General features: G+C 45.7%; 2 pseudogenes; one reads left to right on the top strand and one right to left on the bottom strand.

The window, feature by feature from the left end:
• Window positions 1–338: 338 nt before the first annotated feature.
• LOC101107562 (pregnancy-associated glycoprotein 2-like) lies at window positions 339–14,823 on the top strand (annotated as a pseudogene).
• A 479-nt stretch (window positions 14,824–15,302) lies between these two features.
• On the bottom strand, window positions 15,303–16,000 carry LOC101107317 (phosphatidylethanolamine-binding protein 1-like; annotated as a pseudogene).
• Window positions 16,001–18,488: the final 2,488 nt, after the last annotated feature.

Here is an 18,488-nt window from a genome sequence, read left to right as displayed (position 1 = left end):
TCTAAAGCCACTTATATGTCCCTGGGCTGCCCCTAATGTCTTCACTTTGCCATTTGACCTCTTTTCCTCTTAGCAATCTCCTCTCCAACTGAGGACAGCAATGCACATCTCATGAAGTTGCTAGGAAGACCATATTGGATCAGGAATGTCTAGCAGGGCCCTTAGCATTTACTTTCATCATGTTAATAGCAGTCTCTTCTCCAAGGTGGCAAGAATCTCCCCACTCTGAGATAGTCCATGTGGTTCAGGTTGATTTTCCAGCCAAGCCTCAAGGAAGAGATTACAGTAGAATTCTCTGTATTCTGAGAATTCTCTAAGTCCACTCCCCAAGGACACTGATGGAGGTAAAGATTTTATTGAGAGGTTTCTATTTTTATCAAATCCATTTGTGGCCTAAAGGGAACAATTAAGGCACATCTGAGCATATATAACTAGGAGCTCCTTGTCACCACTACATGCTAAGAACCTGCTCTTTCCTGAGTACTTGGACTCAGGAAAGAAGCATGAAGTGGCTTGGGCTCCTTGGGCTGGTGACCCTCTCAGAATGTGTAGTCATGTATGTACAGGGACTGTAAGTGTCATCACCTCTCTTTCTGGGTTAGGAGGTAATATGGAATCATTCTTTGACAGTTTTAAAGTTCAACCCTCACTTATTGATAAGTCCTTGCTATGGGTATCATGGGGCTCTGGGGTCTTGGGTAGGCCTGCAGAGTTGCACAATTCTGGGGGTGCCAGTCACAAAATGATCTATGTTTACTCTGGAATTCTTCAGTCCACAACCTATGCAACTGTAAGTGTGGTTCTGTGGAATAGCATTTTTCTTTCATTTGCTTCTAGGTCTCTTCTCTCCTCCCTCTCTAATTTTGTGTGTATGTGTCTGTCTTTATCTTGATGTCTCTCATTTATCTCTTCATCTCTTTCGATGTCTCTGTGTGTTCAGAATTCTCTGTGTTGTTTTCTTTCAGTTTTTCAATTTTGATGCTTCCTTGCTTCTTTATCCTCTTAATTTCCCTAATTTTTTCCCCATCTTCTAGCGTCCTCTCTCACTGCTCTCTTCTATTCAATCCTGGAGAAAGAGTGGTGGGGTAATTCTTGTCTGCTTTCCCTCTGAGAAGCAGTGTGACCATAGCCAAGTCACAGACTCCCTAAATTTCAAATTCCTCCCCTGTAAAAAAGAGGATATTGATGCCCCTTTTAACTCCCTCTCAAAGCTTAAGAAAGATACAGTGGGATGGCCACAGCAAAGGCTTTCATTGTTGAGACTTCCTATATAACAGGTACATTACATCCATCATGTTACTTAACATGCAAAACATTCTACATTGGGAGTGGGGATTATTACATTCCACCTTTTTATCAAAGGGAAACCGAGACTCCAAATGGTCATATGGCTTACTCATGATTACACTTGATGCTTTTGAACTGTGGTGTTGGAGAAGACTCTTGAGAGTCCCTTGGACTGCAAGGAGATCTGACCAGTCAGTCTTATAGGAAATCAGTCCTGAATATTCATTGGAAAGACTGATGCTGAAGCTGAAGCTCCAATACTTTGGCCACCTGACGGGAAGAACTGACCCTGATGCTGGGAAAGATTGAAGGCAGGAGGAGAAGGGGATGACAGAGGATGAGATGGTTGGATGGCATCACTGACTCAATGGACATGAGTCTGAGCAAGCTCCAGGAGTTGGTGATGGACAGGGAAGCCTGGCATTCTGCAGTCCATGGGGTCGTAAAGAGTTGGACACAACTGAGTGACTGAACTGATGATTACACAACAGAACCTGTATTCAGATGGAGGTCTCTGACATGGTTTTCATAAGAACCCTTCCAGTGACATTGTATAATGGACTTCTGTCTTCTGGGCAGATGCAGAATCCACAATGCACCTCAATGAATTCTGTCCATTTCTGTCATTAGATCATAGTGATGCCAAAGAGAAGGCTACCCCTGCACTCTATTCATTTTGTCCACAGGGGGAACCGCTTGGTCCTGAGTCTTGATTGACCCATATGTACACAAGGCATGAGGTCAACTTGACTCATTCAGATGATGTTTGCCAGAGGAGCAGCTGTTAAATACATAGCCCTACACAAATGGAACCTGAATTCTTGTCGCAACTTGGTCTCACCATCTGAGATTAAGTGAGGCCAAGGCCAGGTCTCAGCTATTCTCTGTGGTTCTAATGCTATTGGCATACCAACATGTCTCGGCCCCACTTCCCAAACTGTGATGTTGGAACACTCTCCTGACAGATTGGCAACCTTGTTAGCATTGCTCAGCCATTTGGCCTGAGCCTGGAGGAGTTCGGGTTCAGTCCTGTGCCCTTTGATGACATCCTGGGCTTGAGCTACCCCAGCTTCTCCACCCCAGAGATAACCCCCATCTTTGACAACCTGGAGGAACAAGGTGTCATTTCTGAGCCTGTCTTTGCCTTCTACTTGAGCATGTAAGTCTGAGCTGGACAAGCTCTCTCTTCAAATTAGCTGTAAGATGCTTGCAGTTGCGTAAAAAATTACAGACCACCTTTTTCCTGATGGATAATCTAGCCCATGGAAACTGTGACCCCCAAGGTCACATCTGGCCCCACCACTGGTTTTTGTAAATAAAACTTTATTGAAACACAACTGTGCTTGTGGGCTCAAGGGCAGCAGCTTGGTCCATGGGGATGGAGGGAAGAGAGAGCAATGATAGATGTCAGGAAATGGGTTGGAGGAAAAGAGAATAGGATTTTCTGAGGGACTTGATATGGAAGAAAAGAGAGGGATTGTGGGAATATTTCCTTCCTTTCTAACATTTCACTGGGAGCCCAGGATGAGCTACACAGTTTGCAGGAGCCAGTATAAAATGAAACAGTTGGACCCCTTGTTCAACAAGTATTAGGAATTTCAAGACAGAGTGACAGAGGTGAGGGGCCTGTTGCGTATGGGGCCTCATGGGTAGTACATCATGGATGGTGCAGGTCACACATCAGTGAAGCCGACCCTGGGTGCCCCTGAACCCATGCCCTTGGTGACTTCAGGACTTGCCTTTTCTGAAAAATGACAGTTTAGGTAAGGAAAATGCCAGACCCTTCCAGCATGGTGTACCCTGAGGGGATCTGGGAGCACTCAGGTCACTGGAGGGGACCAGGCTCTCTTCAGAAGCCCAGTCAGTTTCCCCAGCTTTGAACCCTCTTTTGCGCCATCCATTGGTTGGTGACCAACTTTGGTTGGGTTCTCAATCCTTCTAAACCTCACTTTCTGCATCTATAAAATGGGGACTCCAGTAGTGCCTCTGATGGGTGGACAAGCCCAGCTCTCACGCCTGGCAATTTCTCTCCTCCAGAGAACCCCTCTCTTCCTTCTCATGACATCCAGAAGGAGAGTGGTAGTGTGGGGATGATTGATGGAGTGGACCACGCCGACTACAATGGAGAGCTCAACTGGGTACCAGTGACCAAAGTTGGGTACTGGCAGATAACCATGGACAGGCAAGCCTCTCCCTCTGAGGGTCACCCCAAGTGATGCTCTCACACGTGTGCATGGACACATGCCGACACAAACACGCTCTCAGACACTCTGTCAAACACCCAAACATACACCACATCCCACAGACACACATACAAACACACAGAAAGACACACACAGGCACAGATACAAACACACAAGCAGACAGATATACACACACACAGACACACAAACACAGATACACACACACACAAACACACAGACATATACAAACACACACACAAACACACAGAGACACACAGATGCACACACAGGCACAGGCACAGATACAAACACACAAGCAGACAGATACACACACAGATACACACACACACAGACACACACACAGATACTCACACACAGATACACACACAGATACTCACACACAGGTACACACACAGACACACACACACAGATACACACACACAAACACAGATACACACACAGACATATACAAACACACACACAAACACACAGAGACACACAGATGCACACAGACACACAGATGCACACACAGGCACAGATACAAACACACACAAGTAGACAGATACAGACATATGCACACAGACACACAAACATAGATATACACACACAGATCACACAGAAACACAGATACACACACACACAAACACAGATACACACAGACACACAAACACACACACAAACACACAGAGACACACAGATGCACACACAGGCACAGATATAAACACACATAAGCAGACAGACACACACATACACACACACAGACACAGGCACACAGACACACACAGACACACAAACACAGATACACACACAGATACAAACACACAAACACAGATACACACACAGACATATGCGAACACACACACAAACACAGATACACACAGACACACAAACATACACACAAACACACAGAGACACACAGATGCACACATAGGCACAGATATAAACACACACAAGCAGATACATACCCACACAGACACATACAAACACACACACAAACACAGATACACACAGAAAGACACACACACAGACACACACAGACATACACACACAGACACATACACACACAGACACATACAGACATACACACACAGACACATACACAGACACACACACAGATATACACACACATAGACACACACAGACACACAAACACATATATACACAGACACACACACAGACACATACAGACACACACACAGACATATACACACAGACACACATACACATACACAGACATACACACAATCATAGACACACACAGACACATAGACACAGATATAGACACACACAAACAGACAGACAGACAAACACAGACACGCACAGACATATACAAACACACACACAAACACAGACACACACACACAAACACAGACACACACACACAGACACACATACACAGACACACAAACATACACATAAACACAGACACACGCCCATGGGTTCATAATCACCACAGACTCCTGCAGAGACTTCTCACTAGGTCCTGAGATGATCCAGAGAGGACTGGGCAGCCTGGGGAGGGCTGTACTCACTGTCCTGTGAGGCAGGAAGCATGGGTTGAGTGAACAGAGGTTCACATGAGTTTCATCATAGGGTTGTGATAAAATGACCAACTGTCCAGGGTTACTGGGACCAAGTGAGTTCTCAGCATATAGAACAGGCAGTTAAAAATACAAAGTCCTGAAAAAAATGGGGAAAACTGTTCTCCTTTGGGAGAAGTTAGTCAGTTGGAGTTAGTCAGTTAGTCAGTCACCAGTGGAGAGAGGTTGACTGCAGTTTTGAGACCTGAGAGCAACTCATAAAAAGAGATATCCCATGTAACCGTAGCTCCCCACCCCACATACTGGGCACACAGTGGGGCAAGGGCTGTGACTTAGAGAATCAGGAAGCTGGGTTCCAGAAGCGGCTGAGAACAAGGGGCAATAATTGAGGAGATTCTATGTGATACTCTGAGAGAAAAACTGAGCTGTCCTTTGGAGGTCCTCTGGGCTGGCTTGGGCATCCCCTGGCCAGGGCCTCAGTGTCTGAGCCTGGCGAGGAACCAGTGCTGGGAGACAGTGTCTCCCAGGGAGCCTGTGTCTTCCCCACCACCACTCTAAGCATCTGTTGCCTCAGGGAACCTCCATTTTCACTATGTTGGTTGACCCATCATTGGTCAGAAACCAGATACATGTCTCTGGGTGTTCACCATTCATTTTTTAAATTATTCATTCATTCCTTCAATAAACATTGTGCATCCACTGTGTGCCAGGCACTTTAGTGAGGCAATGAGAATAAAACTTGCCCTAACATCTAGTAAGGCATATGTACATGAAATGACTCACACACATAGTGAATTACCGCTTTGGTGCATGCTAGTCGTGAGGAAGAGTCTAGAGAGAGTGACCAAGACAGGAGACTAATCCACTCCAAGGGAAAGACTTCCCTAAAAATGTGGCAATTAAGCTGGAACCTGGAAAATGAGGAGAAATTAGCTAGACAAAGGGGATGGTGGTCTTCTAGGAAGGGCGACAAGAACCTGTCAAGGCCCTGAGGAGTGAAAGGGCCTGGCAATTTCAAGTACTGCATTCAAGGACGTCAAAGAAGGTGACATGACCAGAGCAAAGGAAAACAGAGTCAGGGCAAGAGCTGAAGCCCTGACTGTTCAGGAGACTTTCAGGGAGGGGACAGTCATGGGGGAGACTCAGAGTGACCCTGGTGCACGCTTTGTCTCACTGTCTCCCAGCATCTCCGTGAACAGGATGGTGATTGGTTGCTCCGGTGGATGTCAGGCCCTTGTGGACATCGGGACCTCTTTGCTGATTGGCCCAAGTAGAGTGGTCACCAACATCCAGAAACTCATCGATGCTATTGCCTCCAAGGATCACGAGGTGAAGGGTCATGCCACAGGGTCACTCCTGGTCTCCTTGCATACCAAGGATCAGCAGGACCAACCTCCAGCCTCCCTCTTTCTCTTATAGCATGCGGTTTCATGTCAGAGCATTGGGGCCCTGCCTCCTTTCATCTTCACGATCAACGGCACTGACTACCCTGTGCCCCCTCAAGTCGATATTCGGCAGGTGAGGGGCCAATCCTGTTGGCTGGCTCTCAAATCTGGGACTTGCAGGAATCCTCTTTGGGCTGCTGCTGGGAGGAGGGCGCCCTCTGCAGGCCAAGTCACACCATTGCAGATGTTGCTGAACCCCTCTGGCTGGGCCGGTGCCTCCCACAAAACCAACCACGTGAGAGAAAAGGACAGTCTGGCACATCTATCCTCTGGAAAGAAATGTGGAGACACCATCCCGTGCTGGCATGATACCTGGCATAAGGAGAAGGGAACGCTAAGGTCCTCTGCCCTCAAAAGTCTGCAGTTCAACCAAAGCCTTCAAATGGATAAACCTGGAAAGTCAGCTCTAGCAATCTCTGAAATAGGCCATGTGACAAGGAGGGTGGCTGGGGACAGTCCCAGTGTGCTGTCCCACCATGGGGGTTGACAGTCTCCTTTCCCTTCTCACAGTTGTCCTGGTTTGGATGTTAACCTACCTGGTTACCCCAGTCCTCGGCTACAACTTCTCCTTGCTAAGCCCCAGTCCCCCACTTTGTGAGTCAGGGTACGCGACCCCTCTGCGGGAAGGTTGGATGCTAAGGTGAATAAAGGGTGCGCAGTGACTGCACAGCTCCGGCACAGGGTTAAGACTTAATGTCAGCTCCCTATGGGAGTTCAGGGCAGGCTGGCGGGCTCAAAGAAGGCTTTAAGGAGAAGAAGACATTTCAGTAATTCTAAACCCCCAGCCTCATGGAGGCATAAGGAAGCCTGCTTGTGTTTAGGCAACTCTATACTGGATTCCACGCACATGGTACCCCTTAGGGTTGTGCAAAGGGGTGCTGGGGGCACATTAGGGGTGATGAGGTCTACAGACGAAGAGGGCATCAGGGTAAGTCACTGAACTCAACCTGGAGTGCCATGGCGGATAAGAGTATGTCCAGGAAGGCTTCCTGAGTGCAGTATAAAGAACAAGTTGTGGGTACTGCTATATTTAAGATGGATAAACAGCAACGACTTACTGTGTAGCCCTGGAACTCTGCTCAATGTTATGTGGCAGCCTGGATGGGGAACCTTGGGGGAGAAGGGCTACATGTATATGTATGGCTGATTCCTTGTACTGTCCACCTGAAGCTCATGATATTGTTATTTGGCTATAAAATAACAATATAAAATCAAATTTTATCTCCTCATCAACTGAGGAAGTAGGGTACACCCAAGAACAAGAAGGGCCAGGACCTGTGGTTGTCATGGGGCAGGGGGATACGGGAAAGGAGGATTGGGAGTTTGGGCTTATTAAATGAAACCTCATATAGAGGATGGATAAACAACAAAGTATTAAACTAAAAAATGTTTAAGAAGAGAACAGTTTGTGGTGAAGAGAGAGAAAACAGGCATTCTCTGCAGAGTAAACTGTGAGTGGAGGTGAGAAGTGAAGAAACAGCAGAGCGTGAGGGAAACTACAGGCCACTCTTGGTCTTTTGAAAAAATGATTGAAGTATTGATGATTTTTTAGTGCTGCGCTAAGTTCTGCTGCAAAGCAAGGTGACTTAGTTATACATATGCAAATATATATATATATGTATTTTTCATATTGTTTTCCATTGCAATTTATCACAGGATATTGCATATAGTTCCCATTGTTATACAGTAATACTCTGTTGTTTATCCATCCTCTATATTAGTTTTTATTTATTAATCCCAAACTCCCAATCCTCCTTTCCGTACCCACCTGCCTCATGGCAACCACATGTCTTGGTCCTTCTTATTCTTCGCTGTCCCCCACTTCCTCAGGTGCTGATAGAACCACTTGATTCTTACCAAAGGAGGGAAATGAAACCAAAAAGTAGGCCGGGTCTGGATATCGATAGGTGTGGCAGGTAGCGGCCCAGGGTGATTGATGTGTGTTTCTATCTCCCCAGAGTTCTCAGAACGTCTGTATTAGCAGCATTCAAGGGGGCACAGAGGACTTGCACTCCTCGGAGACCTGGATCCTGGGTGATGTCTTCCTGAGGCTGTGTTTCTCGGTTTGTGAAACAACAGGGTTGGCCTGGCTCCTGCAGTGTAAATGCTGTGGCTGCTCAGGAATCAGTCAGGCCCACTCCAAACACACATTTTCTCAATTCAGTGCACACCTGCTAGGGATGCTGGTAAACTGTGTTTGAAGCTCTGCAAGCCCTATTCTTAGTAAAGAATAAAGGATTCATCTCAATGATGCTGATATGAATGGGTGCCTCTCTTTGGGCAGAGGTAGATCGTATCTGGGCAGGACCTAGAATCAAGTCTGAACTACTAGTGAGAGGAGCCCAACTCCAGCTGACTTCAAGGAAAGGGGAGGGTTATTGGAAGGATACTGGGGATCCAGGATCTGGGATATAGGAACCAGAGAAGATCCAAAGATCTCAGGGACTGGACCCAAGAAATCAGAAGCTATCAGCTCACAGTTTGACACCCTCATTCTTTCTCTTCTCTCTTAGATTCTCTTAGCCTGACAACTTTCTTCTCTCAGGCTTCTACACTTACTGAAGGACTCTGCAGCTGCCTGCCCCAGGGCTTTATATCTCTAAAGCATCTAGTCAGTCAGGAAAGAAACTCAGAAGGCATCAGGGGCTCCAGGGAGGGATCTGATTGACCCAATTCAGATCCTGAGTCCATTTCTGGACCAATCGTATTGGTCGGGGCATGGGGTCTTATAATTGGCCCTACGTGGTCATGTGGCCCTGACCCTGCACCAAATATGATTGACAGTTTACTCCAGAATCACGTGACTAGAGATTGAGAGGCAGCCACAAAGGAAGTGTCAGGGAGAGGTTCTAGACCGTGGAAGAGTTTATGGCTGCCCCACCAACTCCACCACCTCCTCATTCAGAGAGATGGTAAGGGGTAATAAAATTATACTGTATTCTTGCCATTCTGGAGGAACATTGGCAGTGACCTTCTGCTGCAGGGAGATATGGGTAAGGCCCTTTTCACTGAGATGGTTCCCTTCTGTTTCTCCACCCTAGTCACCAGCTCTCTTCCGCCCACACTTGCTTTGTCCTTTCCAGTGCCACTTTGCAAGTGACACCCCGTGTGGGTTCCTGAGCCATCCTCCTCAGGGTCTAGCAAGCGCCTTCCTTTGACCTCCAGTGGTGCTGGAGAGGGTGCCATTCATGTAAATGGGGGAATCCAGGGTGCACAGAGCCCTCAGCCTCTCTGAGCTTCCTTCATGGGCAGAGCCACAAACTATTTGGTTCAAGCTGCCATGGTTTGCCAGTTTGGGAGTGGAAGTATCACTTTTTCCCATTTTGAGACCCTAGGCAGAGGCCCAGGCTGGGGACAGCAGGGTCAGAGTCAGATCCAGAATAGAGAAGGATCAGGAAAGAATAAATAAGGTGGAAAACACAGTCATCTTTTCATTCAGTACAAATTCACTAAGCACCTACTATGTGCTAGGTGCTGTGGTGGACCCCAGGGATAGAGAGCTGGGCTAGGAACTCACCTTCAAGTCATGGAGACAGATAAAGAGACAACTCCCAACTGGGAGGACCAGACGGAGAAAATGACAATAGTGTGGATGGGAGGCCAGAGGCGTAAAGGGCTTCCTCTTGAGGGAGACAAGGAAAGGCTAGCATAGCGTGAGAGGAGGGGTGTTGACATTAGGCTTGTCACCCTGATCCTGAAACACACCCCTAAACCCTGCAGTTACTATCTGTGTGCAGCTTGGCCACATGTCCCGGGTATATGTGCCCAGCCACTTTGGGAATGCCCTGGATTATGATCGACATGTGGAGAGTGAAAGAGGTCCAGTTGCAGAGCTGATAAACAAGGAAAAGGTGAGAGAAGAATAAGTTATTTTTCTTTAACTGTAAATATCATGGACCAGGCTTAATGGAGAGGCAAGTGAACAGTTTGTCAAACTCATTCTCCAAGTTTTCTCCATGGAACCATAGACAATGGTGCTGTTGGTGAGAAATCACCAAGAAGAGCAAGAATAACAGCTCTGGTTAATTATAGATGCTAGCTCACTGTCTCCCCACGAGCCCTGGGAAGGCATGACCCCCATTGTACAGAGGAAAGATGTCTCCTATCTTCTGGCTCCAACACTTGTGATAGATATGTAGCCACCCTCAAGAAATACACTTTAATTAAATGAATGGATGAGTTAGTATATGCTTTCACTTGAACACAGTGCTGCATCCGTGTCAGGAGACATGCATGGTCTCAGCATGGCTACCACCATGATATCACCTGGAAAAATCTAGATCAGCCTAAGCCCAGGACTGGAGCTGGTGCCTGTTAAGGTACTCCTTACTCTTAAGGCTCTATATTTGTAGCCTGTGACACCAACATGAGGATAAATCTGATCTTTAAAGCAATAGTCTTACTCCACCTTCCTTCCTCTTTTATCCACTCCAAATTGTAGACCAAAGATTTATAGCCTTCAGTGGTAGGAAAGGTAGGAAAAACAGGAAAGAGGAAGATCTTGAACTCTTCTTGTAAGAGTGCAAATTAGTACAGTCTTGGGTGATGATTTGTCCTAAATATAAGTACAGCTTTTGTCCCAGGAATTTTGCTTATAAGATTTATGTAAATCTATGATTAGAAGGACCCACAAACATAAAGAAGCAAGGATGAAGTCCTCAGAGTCTCTAACAAAAGTGAAGATCTGAGACATCCCAAAGCCCACTCAACATAAAGTATCCACAGCATAGACAGGCCATCATGCAACCAACTGCCTGAAAATAGTATTCAGTGTTAAGAGAAATCCTTCCAATAGGACATTGAGAGAAAAGAACAGAATGTAAAATAGCATGATCCCAGGCTTGCAGAGCACGTGGAAGACAGTGCAGCATCCTCACCAGGCATATACACCCTGGATTTTCTGCCTTGATTCAGACCCCTGGACAGAAGTCAGAGGGTCAGGCACAGGTGACAGCAAGGCCACCGTGGGAGCCACTGAAGACCCATAAGGCCCGAGACAGGGTGGAGAGGCCTGGGAAGTGGGGAGGCATCCACAGGTACAGAGACAACAGCTCTTTGGTGTGGGTGATACTTCCCACTCTAAGGGGATCAGACTGGGCCTGAGACGGAAAAGGAACAGGTGTTGATCTATATTCCCTCCACAGAGACAATGTATCGCTGTTTCCTCACCTAGGATCTAGTGGAAGATAACCAGAACCCTAACTGAGCCGGCACTTCTGTTTTCTTGGCTCTAGGAGGAGCTAAAGCACTGGCCCTGATTACTCCCCTCCTCACCCTTACCAGCCATCCTTTCCTTGCCACTACTTCAAACCTGAAATCACACTACAAAGAGAGTTGTAAAGGCCTTTGGTTTCTTGTCAGTTTACCTTATCTCCTAGGGTAACACAACAAGCTGTTACCATGACAACCTGCACAGTTCAATCTCTGCATATTATAGGGGACTAAAAGATCTTCATGACCAAGATAATCATGATGGTGTGATCACACACCTAGAGCCAGACATCCTGGAATGTGAAGTCGAGTGGGCCTTAGAAAGCATCACTACGAACAAAGCTAGTGGAGGTGATGGAATTCCAGTTTAGCTATTTCAAATCCTGAAAGATGATGCTGTGAAAGTGCTGCACTCAATATGCCAGCAAATTTGGAAAACTCAGCAGTGGCCACAGGACTGGAAAAGGTTAGTTTTCATTCCAATTCCAAAGAAAGGCAATGCCAAAGAATGCTCAAACTACCGCACAATTGCACTCATCTCACATGCTAGTAAAGTAATGCTCAAAATTCTCCAAGCCAGGCTTCAGCAATATGTGAACCACAAACTTCTAGACGTTCAAGCTGGTTTCAGAAAAAGCAGAGGAACCAGAGATCAAATTGCCAACATCTGCTGGATCATGGAAAAGCAAGAGAGTTCCAGACAAACACTATTTCTGCTTTATTGACTATGCCAAAGCCTTTGACTGTGTGGATCACAATAAACTGGAAAATTCTGAAAGAGATGGGAATACCTGAGCACCTGACCTCCCTCTTGAGAAATATGTATGCAGGTCAGAAAGCAACAGTTAGAACTGGACATGGAACAACAGACTGCTTCCAAATCACAAAAGGAGTACGTCAAAGCTGTATACTGTCACCCTGTTTATTTAACTTATATGCAGAGTGCATCATGAGAAACACTGGGCTGGAAGAAGCACAAGCTGGAATCAAGATTGTCAGGAGAAATATCAGTAACCTCAGATATGCAGATGACACCACCCTTATGGCAGAAAGTGAAGAGGAACTAAAAAGCCTCTTGATGAAAGTGAAATAGGAGAGTGAAAATGTTGGCTTAACGCTCAGCGTTCAGAAAACTAAGATCATGGCATCTGGTCCCATCATGTTATGGGAAATAGATGGGGAAACAGTGGAAATAGTATCAGACTATCTTTTTGGGCTCCAAAATCACTGCAGATGGTGATTGCAGCCATGAAATTAAAGAACACTTACTCCTTGGAAGAAAGGTTATGACCAACCTAGATAGCATATTAAAGACATTACTTTGCCAGCAAAGTTCCATCTAGTCAAGGCTATGGTTTTTCCTGTGGTTATGTATGGTTGTAAGAGTTGGACTGTTAAGAAAGCTGAGCACCAAAGAATTAATGCTTTTGAACTGTGGTGCTGGAGAAGACTCTTGCAAGTTCCATGGACTGCAAGGAGATCCAACCAGTCCATCCTAAAGGAGGTCAGTTCTGGGTATTCTTTGGAAGGGCTGATGCTGATGCTAAAACTCCAATACTTTGGCCACCTTAGGCGAAGAGTTGACTCCTTGGAAAAGACCTTAATGCTGGGAGGGATTGGGGGCAGGAGGGGAAGGGGATGACAGAAGATGAGATGGCTGGATGGCATCACTGACTCAATGGACATGGGTTTGGGTAGACTCTGAGAGTCGGTGATGGACAGGGAGTCCTGGCGTGCTGTGATTCATGAGGTTGCAAAGAGTAGGACATGACTGAGTGACTGAACTGAGTGAACTGAACCCCTTTGATGTAAAAAACACCTGAGGTTGGCCTTAGAAACCTTTCTAACCCTGCTGTTTAGTGAGAAAATATGTGTTGATCTGATGAGCATTCTTTCCCCAGGATGATATCAGCTGCGAAATCAAGTAACCAGACATTCAGTCATCTAACTTCCCTCAACACTTGACAGAAGCAAATCACCAAGCATGCACATCTTATTTGCCTCAAAACACCAGTGACCTGCCTCACAAGTTGCAAAGTTGCTAAGTATACTCCAGAAAAGATACTTTTCCAGTTGTCTTTATCTTTACAAATTTCTTGGGTTGGGTTCACAGAGATCTCTCCACATCTCCCAGTGCTAAATAGTTTACACAGCATGAAAGTTAGGGGAAAGAGCTTAGGGCTTGAGATTCTGATGAAAAAGAAAGTTAAAGTGTTAGTCGCTCAGTCATGTCCTACTCTTTGGAAGCCCATGGACTGTAGCCTGCCAGGCTCCTCTGTCCAAGGAATTCTCCAGGCAAGAATACTGGAGTAGGTACTAATTCTCTTCTCCAGGGTATCTTCTTGACCCAGGATGGAACAAAGCCTGAAATGCAGGCAGATTCTTTATTGTCTGAGCCATGAAGGAAGCCCCTGGTCAAGCTAGGATTTAAATTGGGATTATTGGGCTTCCCTGGTTGTTCAGATGGTAAAGAATCTGCCTGTATTATTTTGTTGGGTTTAGTGAATACATTTATATTTTAAATTGCTCTTTCTCTCTCTCTCTCTCTTTTTTTTTTTTTTTTACTTTATTTTGCCTTACAATACTGTATTGGTTTTGCCATACATTGACATTAATCAGCCACGGGTGTACATGAGTTCCCAATCCTGAACCCCCCTCCCACCTCCCACCCCATATCACATCTCTGGATCATCCATATGGCCTGGTGACACGTACTGGTCACTGGGGTCCCGGAGGTCATACTTTTTGCAGAAAGAGGCCACCTTGAATTTGCCACAGTGGTCCCCAGATTAGTTGCTGAGAATGCACTCATCAAACTTCAGTGGTCTTTCCTGCTCATCTCCCATTTTTTATTTTATAAATTTATTCATAAATAAGTTAAATTTATTTAAATCATGTAAACTGTACAAATACAAAATTGTGATTACAAACATGCTTTTCAATATTTATTCTTAATTTTCTTCTTTCCTTCTTCCTTTTTTCTAATCTACACAGTGTTTCTATTTTTATTTAACTATAAGCAAACAGCAGAATTAATGCAACATCCAGAATGACTTTCTTTTTTTTTTTCTTTTTACACCAAAGAGTGATCAAGTTAACAAGCACAGACTTTCAGATTTCTGGATAATCTCTTACCGAGAACTGCTGCTTATCTAGATGGCCAGGCTTTAACAGCAAAGCAACTTCCTCTTTGTAGCTTTTTCTGGTATTGCTCTATACAGGAGCCAGAGTGGGACACTGAAACCCAGTAACCAGCCTGAGGCATTGGAGGTTAGTGGACATGCCGGCCTCTCATTGTCTTGGTGAGACAGGGCTGTGAAAACATATGCCATTAGGTGCCTTCATATACAGTTCTGTACTCGGGCTCACAAAGGCAGAGGCAGTCAATCTCTTCTTTGTTTTCAACCTTCCTTAAAGATTCTTTGATGCTCTGTTCTAATATTGCAGACCTGGTCTTTTTACCAGAATTTTTTTTCTTCTTTAAAATCTGAGTTGTCGTCCTCACATTAACATTTTGATAAACTCCATCACAGTAGCAAAGTAACCCCCACCAAAACACAGTTCAAGTTTGATCAAAACATAGACCCCCTAGAATGATACAGGGCAGGCAGAAGGAAAGAAAAGTCACCCTAAACCTAAATCTGACCGCTTAGGACTCGGGCAGGGAGTGGCGGGGTAGGGGGGTGGTTTGGGGGGAGTGTGGGCAGAAATCTACATGCATCACTAAAGGGAAACACTGTTTGGGAACTCTGGGACAGTGTCCCACTCTTCTTCTCAGACAGCTGTTCATAGAGCTTGGACACATAATCATACCATTCGGCTTGGTGACACATACTGGTCACTGGGGTCCCTGAGGTCATATGTTTTGCAGAAAGAGGCCACCTTGAATTTGCTACTGTGGTCCCCAGATCAGTTGCTGAGAAAGCACTCATCAAACTTCAGTGGTTTTTCCTGCTCATAAACCAGCCAGATGTAGCAGTGCAGGCCTGTGCCCTTGGGAGGCCCAGAGCCCACATAATCCGAGAGGACCGTGCCACTGCTGATGTCATTGCCCTTCATGTTGACCACCAGAAAGTGGTGCCATTCCCTGTTTTTGGGGGTCCTGCCTGCTAGGAGCATCCAGATCTGTTAAGACCAAGGTGTACGATTTACCTGAATCAAGCCCATCCAATGCATTGCTGGTGGGCCGGTTTTTAATCTGGGTGGGTGTCAGCACTTTGGCCAGTTCATCGACCTCCGCCCAGCCATATTTGACCTGCAGCGGGTGCTGCAGCCTCTAATCCACTTCCTGCAGGCTCAAGGACCCAGGCCACTTCCTGAGGTCTCCCGGCATCACAGAGCTGAGGGGGTTGGACAGCAGGGAAAGAGGCTGGTGGACTCCCGAAGCGGGGCAGCATAGGTTCCCGGCAGTCTGCATTTCCTTCTTTCCTTTATTGTTTTCCCCATAGATTTACAGTCTAGCATATGTCCTTTCTTTTGATCTTATCCAAATCTACATCTACAGGCCAAAAGAGAGGGAGGAGCAGCATGGGAAGAACCAAAGAACAAAGCACAGGGACATGGATGAAGGGTGGTGGCCCTTGTTACTGATAATGAATGTTCTGCAGTAGGATCATTCCCCTCACCCTTCTGTGTACCCACCACCCTCAAGTTTGCTATGACCATGGAAGTTACTTCAGCCAGTGGAATTTGGTAGAGGTGATATGTCACTTACAAGTGAAGTGTTTGGAATCAGATCCTAATTTGCCTCACACTCCCTTCCCTTGTATCCAGAAGGAGCCTCCATCCACTTTGCTCCCTGAAAGGGTGTGATGAGTAGGGACCCCTGTCTACCAAAGTCAGATGTGAGTGAGAAATAAAGCTTAGTTATGTTGAGACTTTCAGATTTGGGGGTTTTATGTGTTCATAGTGTAAGTCACCTCTTCACTGAATCAGAAGGGTATAACAGGCACTCCTATTTGTCTCATTCATTTGGTAACTAAAACCCCAGTTTAGGGCCATTTAGCTAAAAAGTTCATTTCCTAGCCTTTCTTTCACCTCAAAATGCCTCTGTGACTTCATTGCAACCAGTGAGAAATGAGTGAAAGTAATTTTATAACTTTTGATTATGCTCTTTAAGGAAAGGGACATATCCTGCTTCCCCTTCTCTGGGATGCAGATAAAATAACAGGAGCTAGAGCAGCCATGTTAGACCAGAGGTGACTATCACGTGTTGAAGATGACTTTCAACAAGAAAAACCGGGGTTCCTATCACTGTGGACTGACTGGAACTATTATTGTATGAAAATGTATTGCATTTAAGGCAAAATTATTTAGACTTTGATTACAGCCAGTTCAGCTTGTAACCTAGCACTCATAACCCAATAACAAGTCTGTGTATTAGCCTTGTTTTGACATTAGAGTCTGGTGGAGACAAGACCTACTCATGTGGACTTGTAAGAGAGTCAAGTTAGAGCTCTGCCCTCTGGAAGCTGTGGTCTAGTATGAGTTTCAGAAACTCAAGCAAGAAAAAAGCCATATGGCAGGGACAGCTTCAAGATGCTGTAGGAACATTTGCGAGGTGAACCTATATCAGTCCTGGTGTCAAGGAATTGCCTGATTAGGGAACCATCATAGGTCAACCTCCCCAGAAGTAGCCCATGACTCAAGGTTTCATGTACAAGTGATTTATTTCAAAGTTCCTCCCAGAAGGATTTCCCTGATGGTCCAGTGGTTACTGATCTGCCTTCTGGAGCAGGAGACATGTTGGACCCCTGGTTTGGGAAGATTTCATATATTGAGAGCTACTAAGCCCATGGGCCACAAGAACTGAGACTTCAGGCCATAGATCCTATCATCTGCAACAAAAGAAGCCATTGCAATGAGAAGCCCACTTACCATGTCTAGAGAGTAGTCCCCACTCTCTGAAACTAGAGAATGCCCATGCAGCAAGGAAGACTCAACACAGTTAAATTTTTTTTAAAAGGGCCTTCCAGAGAAACCAGTGAGGGCACAGGGGGATTAGGACAGGAAAAGGGATGAAGCTAGCTTGAGTGTGATTTCATGCAAGTCTTGGGGAGGGAAGCTGCAGCCTGTTCCCACAGGGAACTCTGGAACATAAGTTTGCCTCAAAAGTATCCCAACCCAAGGCTAGAGAGCTGGGCTTTCACACTCCCACCAGCACCTACATCTCAGCCTTCAACTGACCTGGTTTCTATAAGCCCCTGCCTTAGGTCCTCCAAAAATAAGTCAAAGGGGCCCACTAGAAGCCAAAGCACACCAAAGCCAGGGAAACACAATCTCAGATAATGCCAAGGTGTCCTGCACCTGCTCTGTCCTCTCCAGCATCACATCAGGAATCCCAGGAGGGGAAAGAGACCCTTTTGGTAGCTGGATGTAATCTTTCCTTTTTTTATAAATTTAATTTTTATTTTGTATTGGAGTATAGTTGATTTCTGCTTGCCAGTGCAGGAGATGTGAAAGATGTGGGTACGATCCCTGGATCCGGAAGGTCCCCTTGAGGAGGAACTGGCAACCCACTCCTGGAAAATCTCATGGATGTAGAAGTATGGCAGCCTACAGTCCATGGGGTCATGAAGAGTTAGAAAGGACTTAGTGACTGAGCATGCATGCATAGTTTATTTACAACATTGTATTAGTTTCAGCTGTATGGGGATGTGATTCCATTATACATATATAGGTATCTGTTCTTTCTTATATTCTTTTCCCTTACAGGTTATTAAAGAGTAGAGTTCCCTGTGCTGTACAGTAGGTCCTCCTTGATTCTTTATTTTATATTTAGTAGTGTGTATATGTGGAGAAGGCAATGGCAACCCACTCCT

The sequence above is a fragment of the Ovis aries genome, chromosome 21 (assembly GCF_016772045.2).
Source record: "Ovis aries strain OAR_USU_Benz2616 breed Rambouillet chromosome 21, ARS-UI_Ramb_v3.0, whole genome shotgun sequence".
Classification (NCBI taxonomy): Eukaryota; Metazoa; Chordata; class Mammalia; order Artiodactyla; family Bovidae; genus Ovis; species Ovis aries.
The sequence above is the reverse complement of the archived record's forward strand: the minus strand, read 5'-3'. Positions and strand labels throughout refer to the sequence as shown.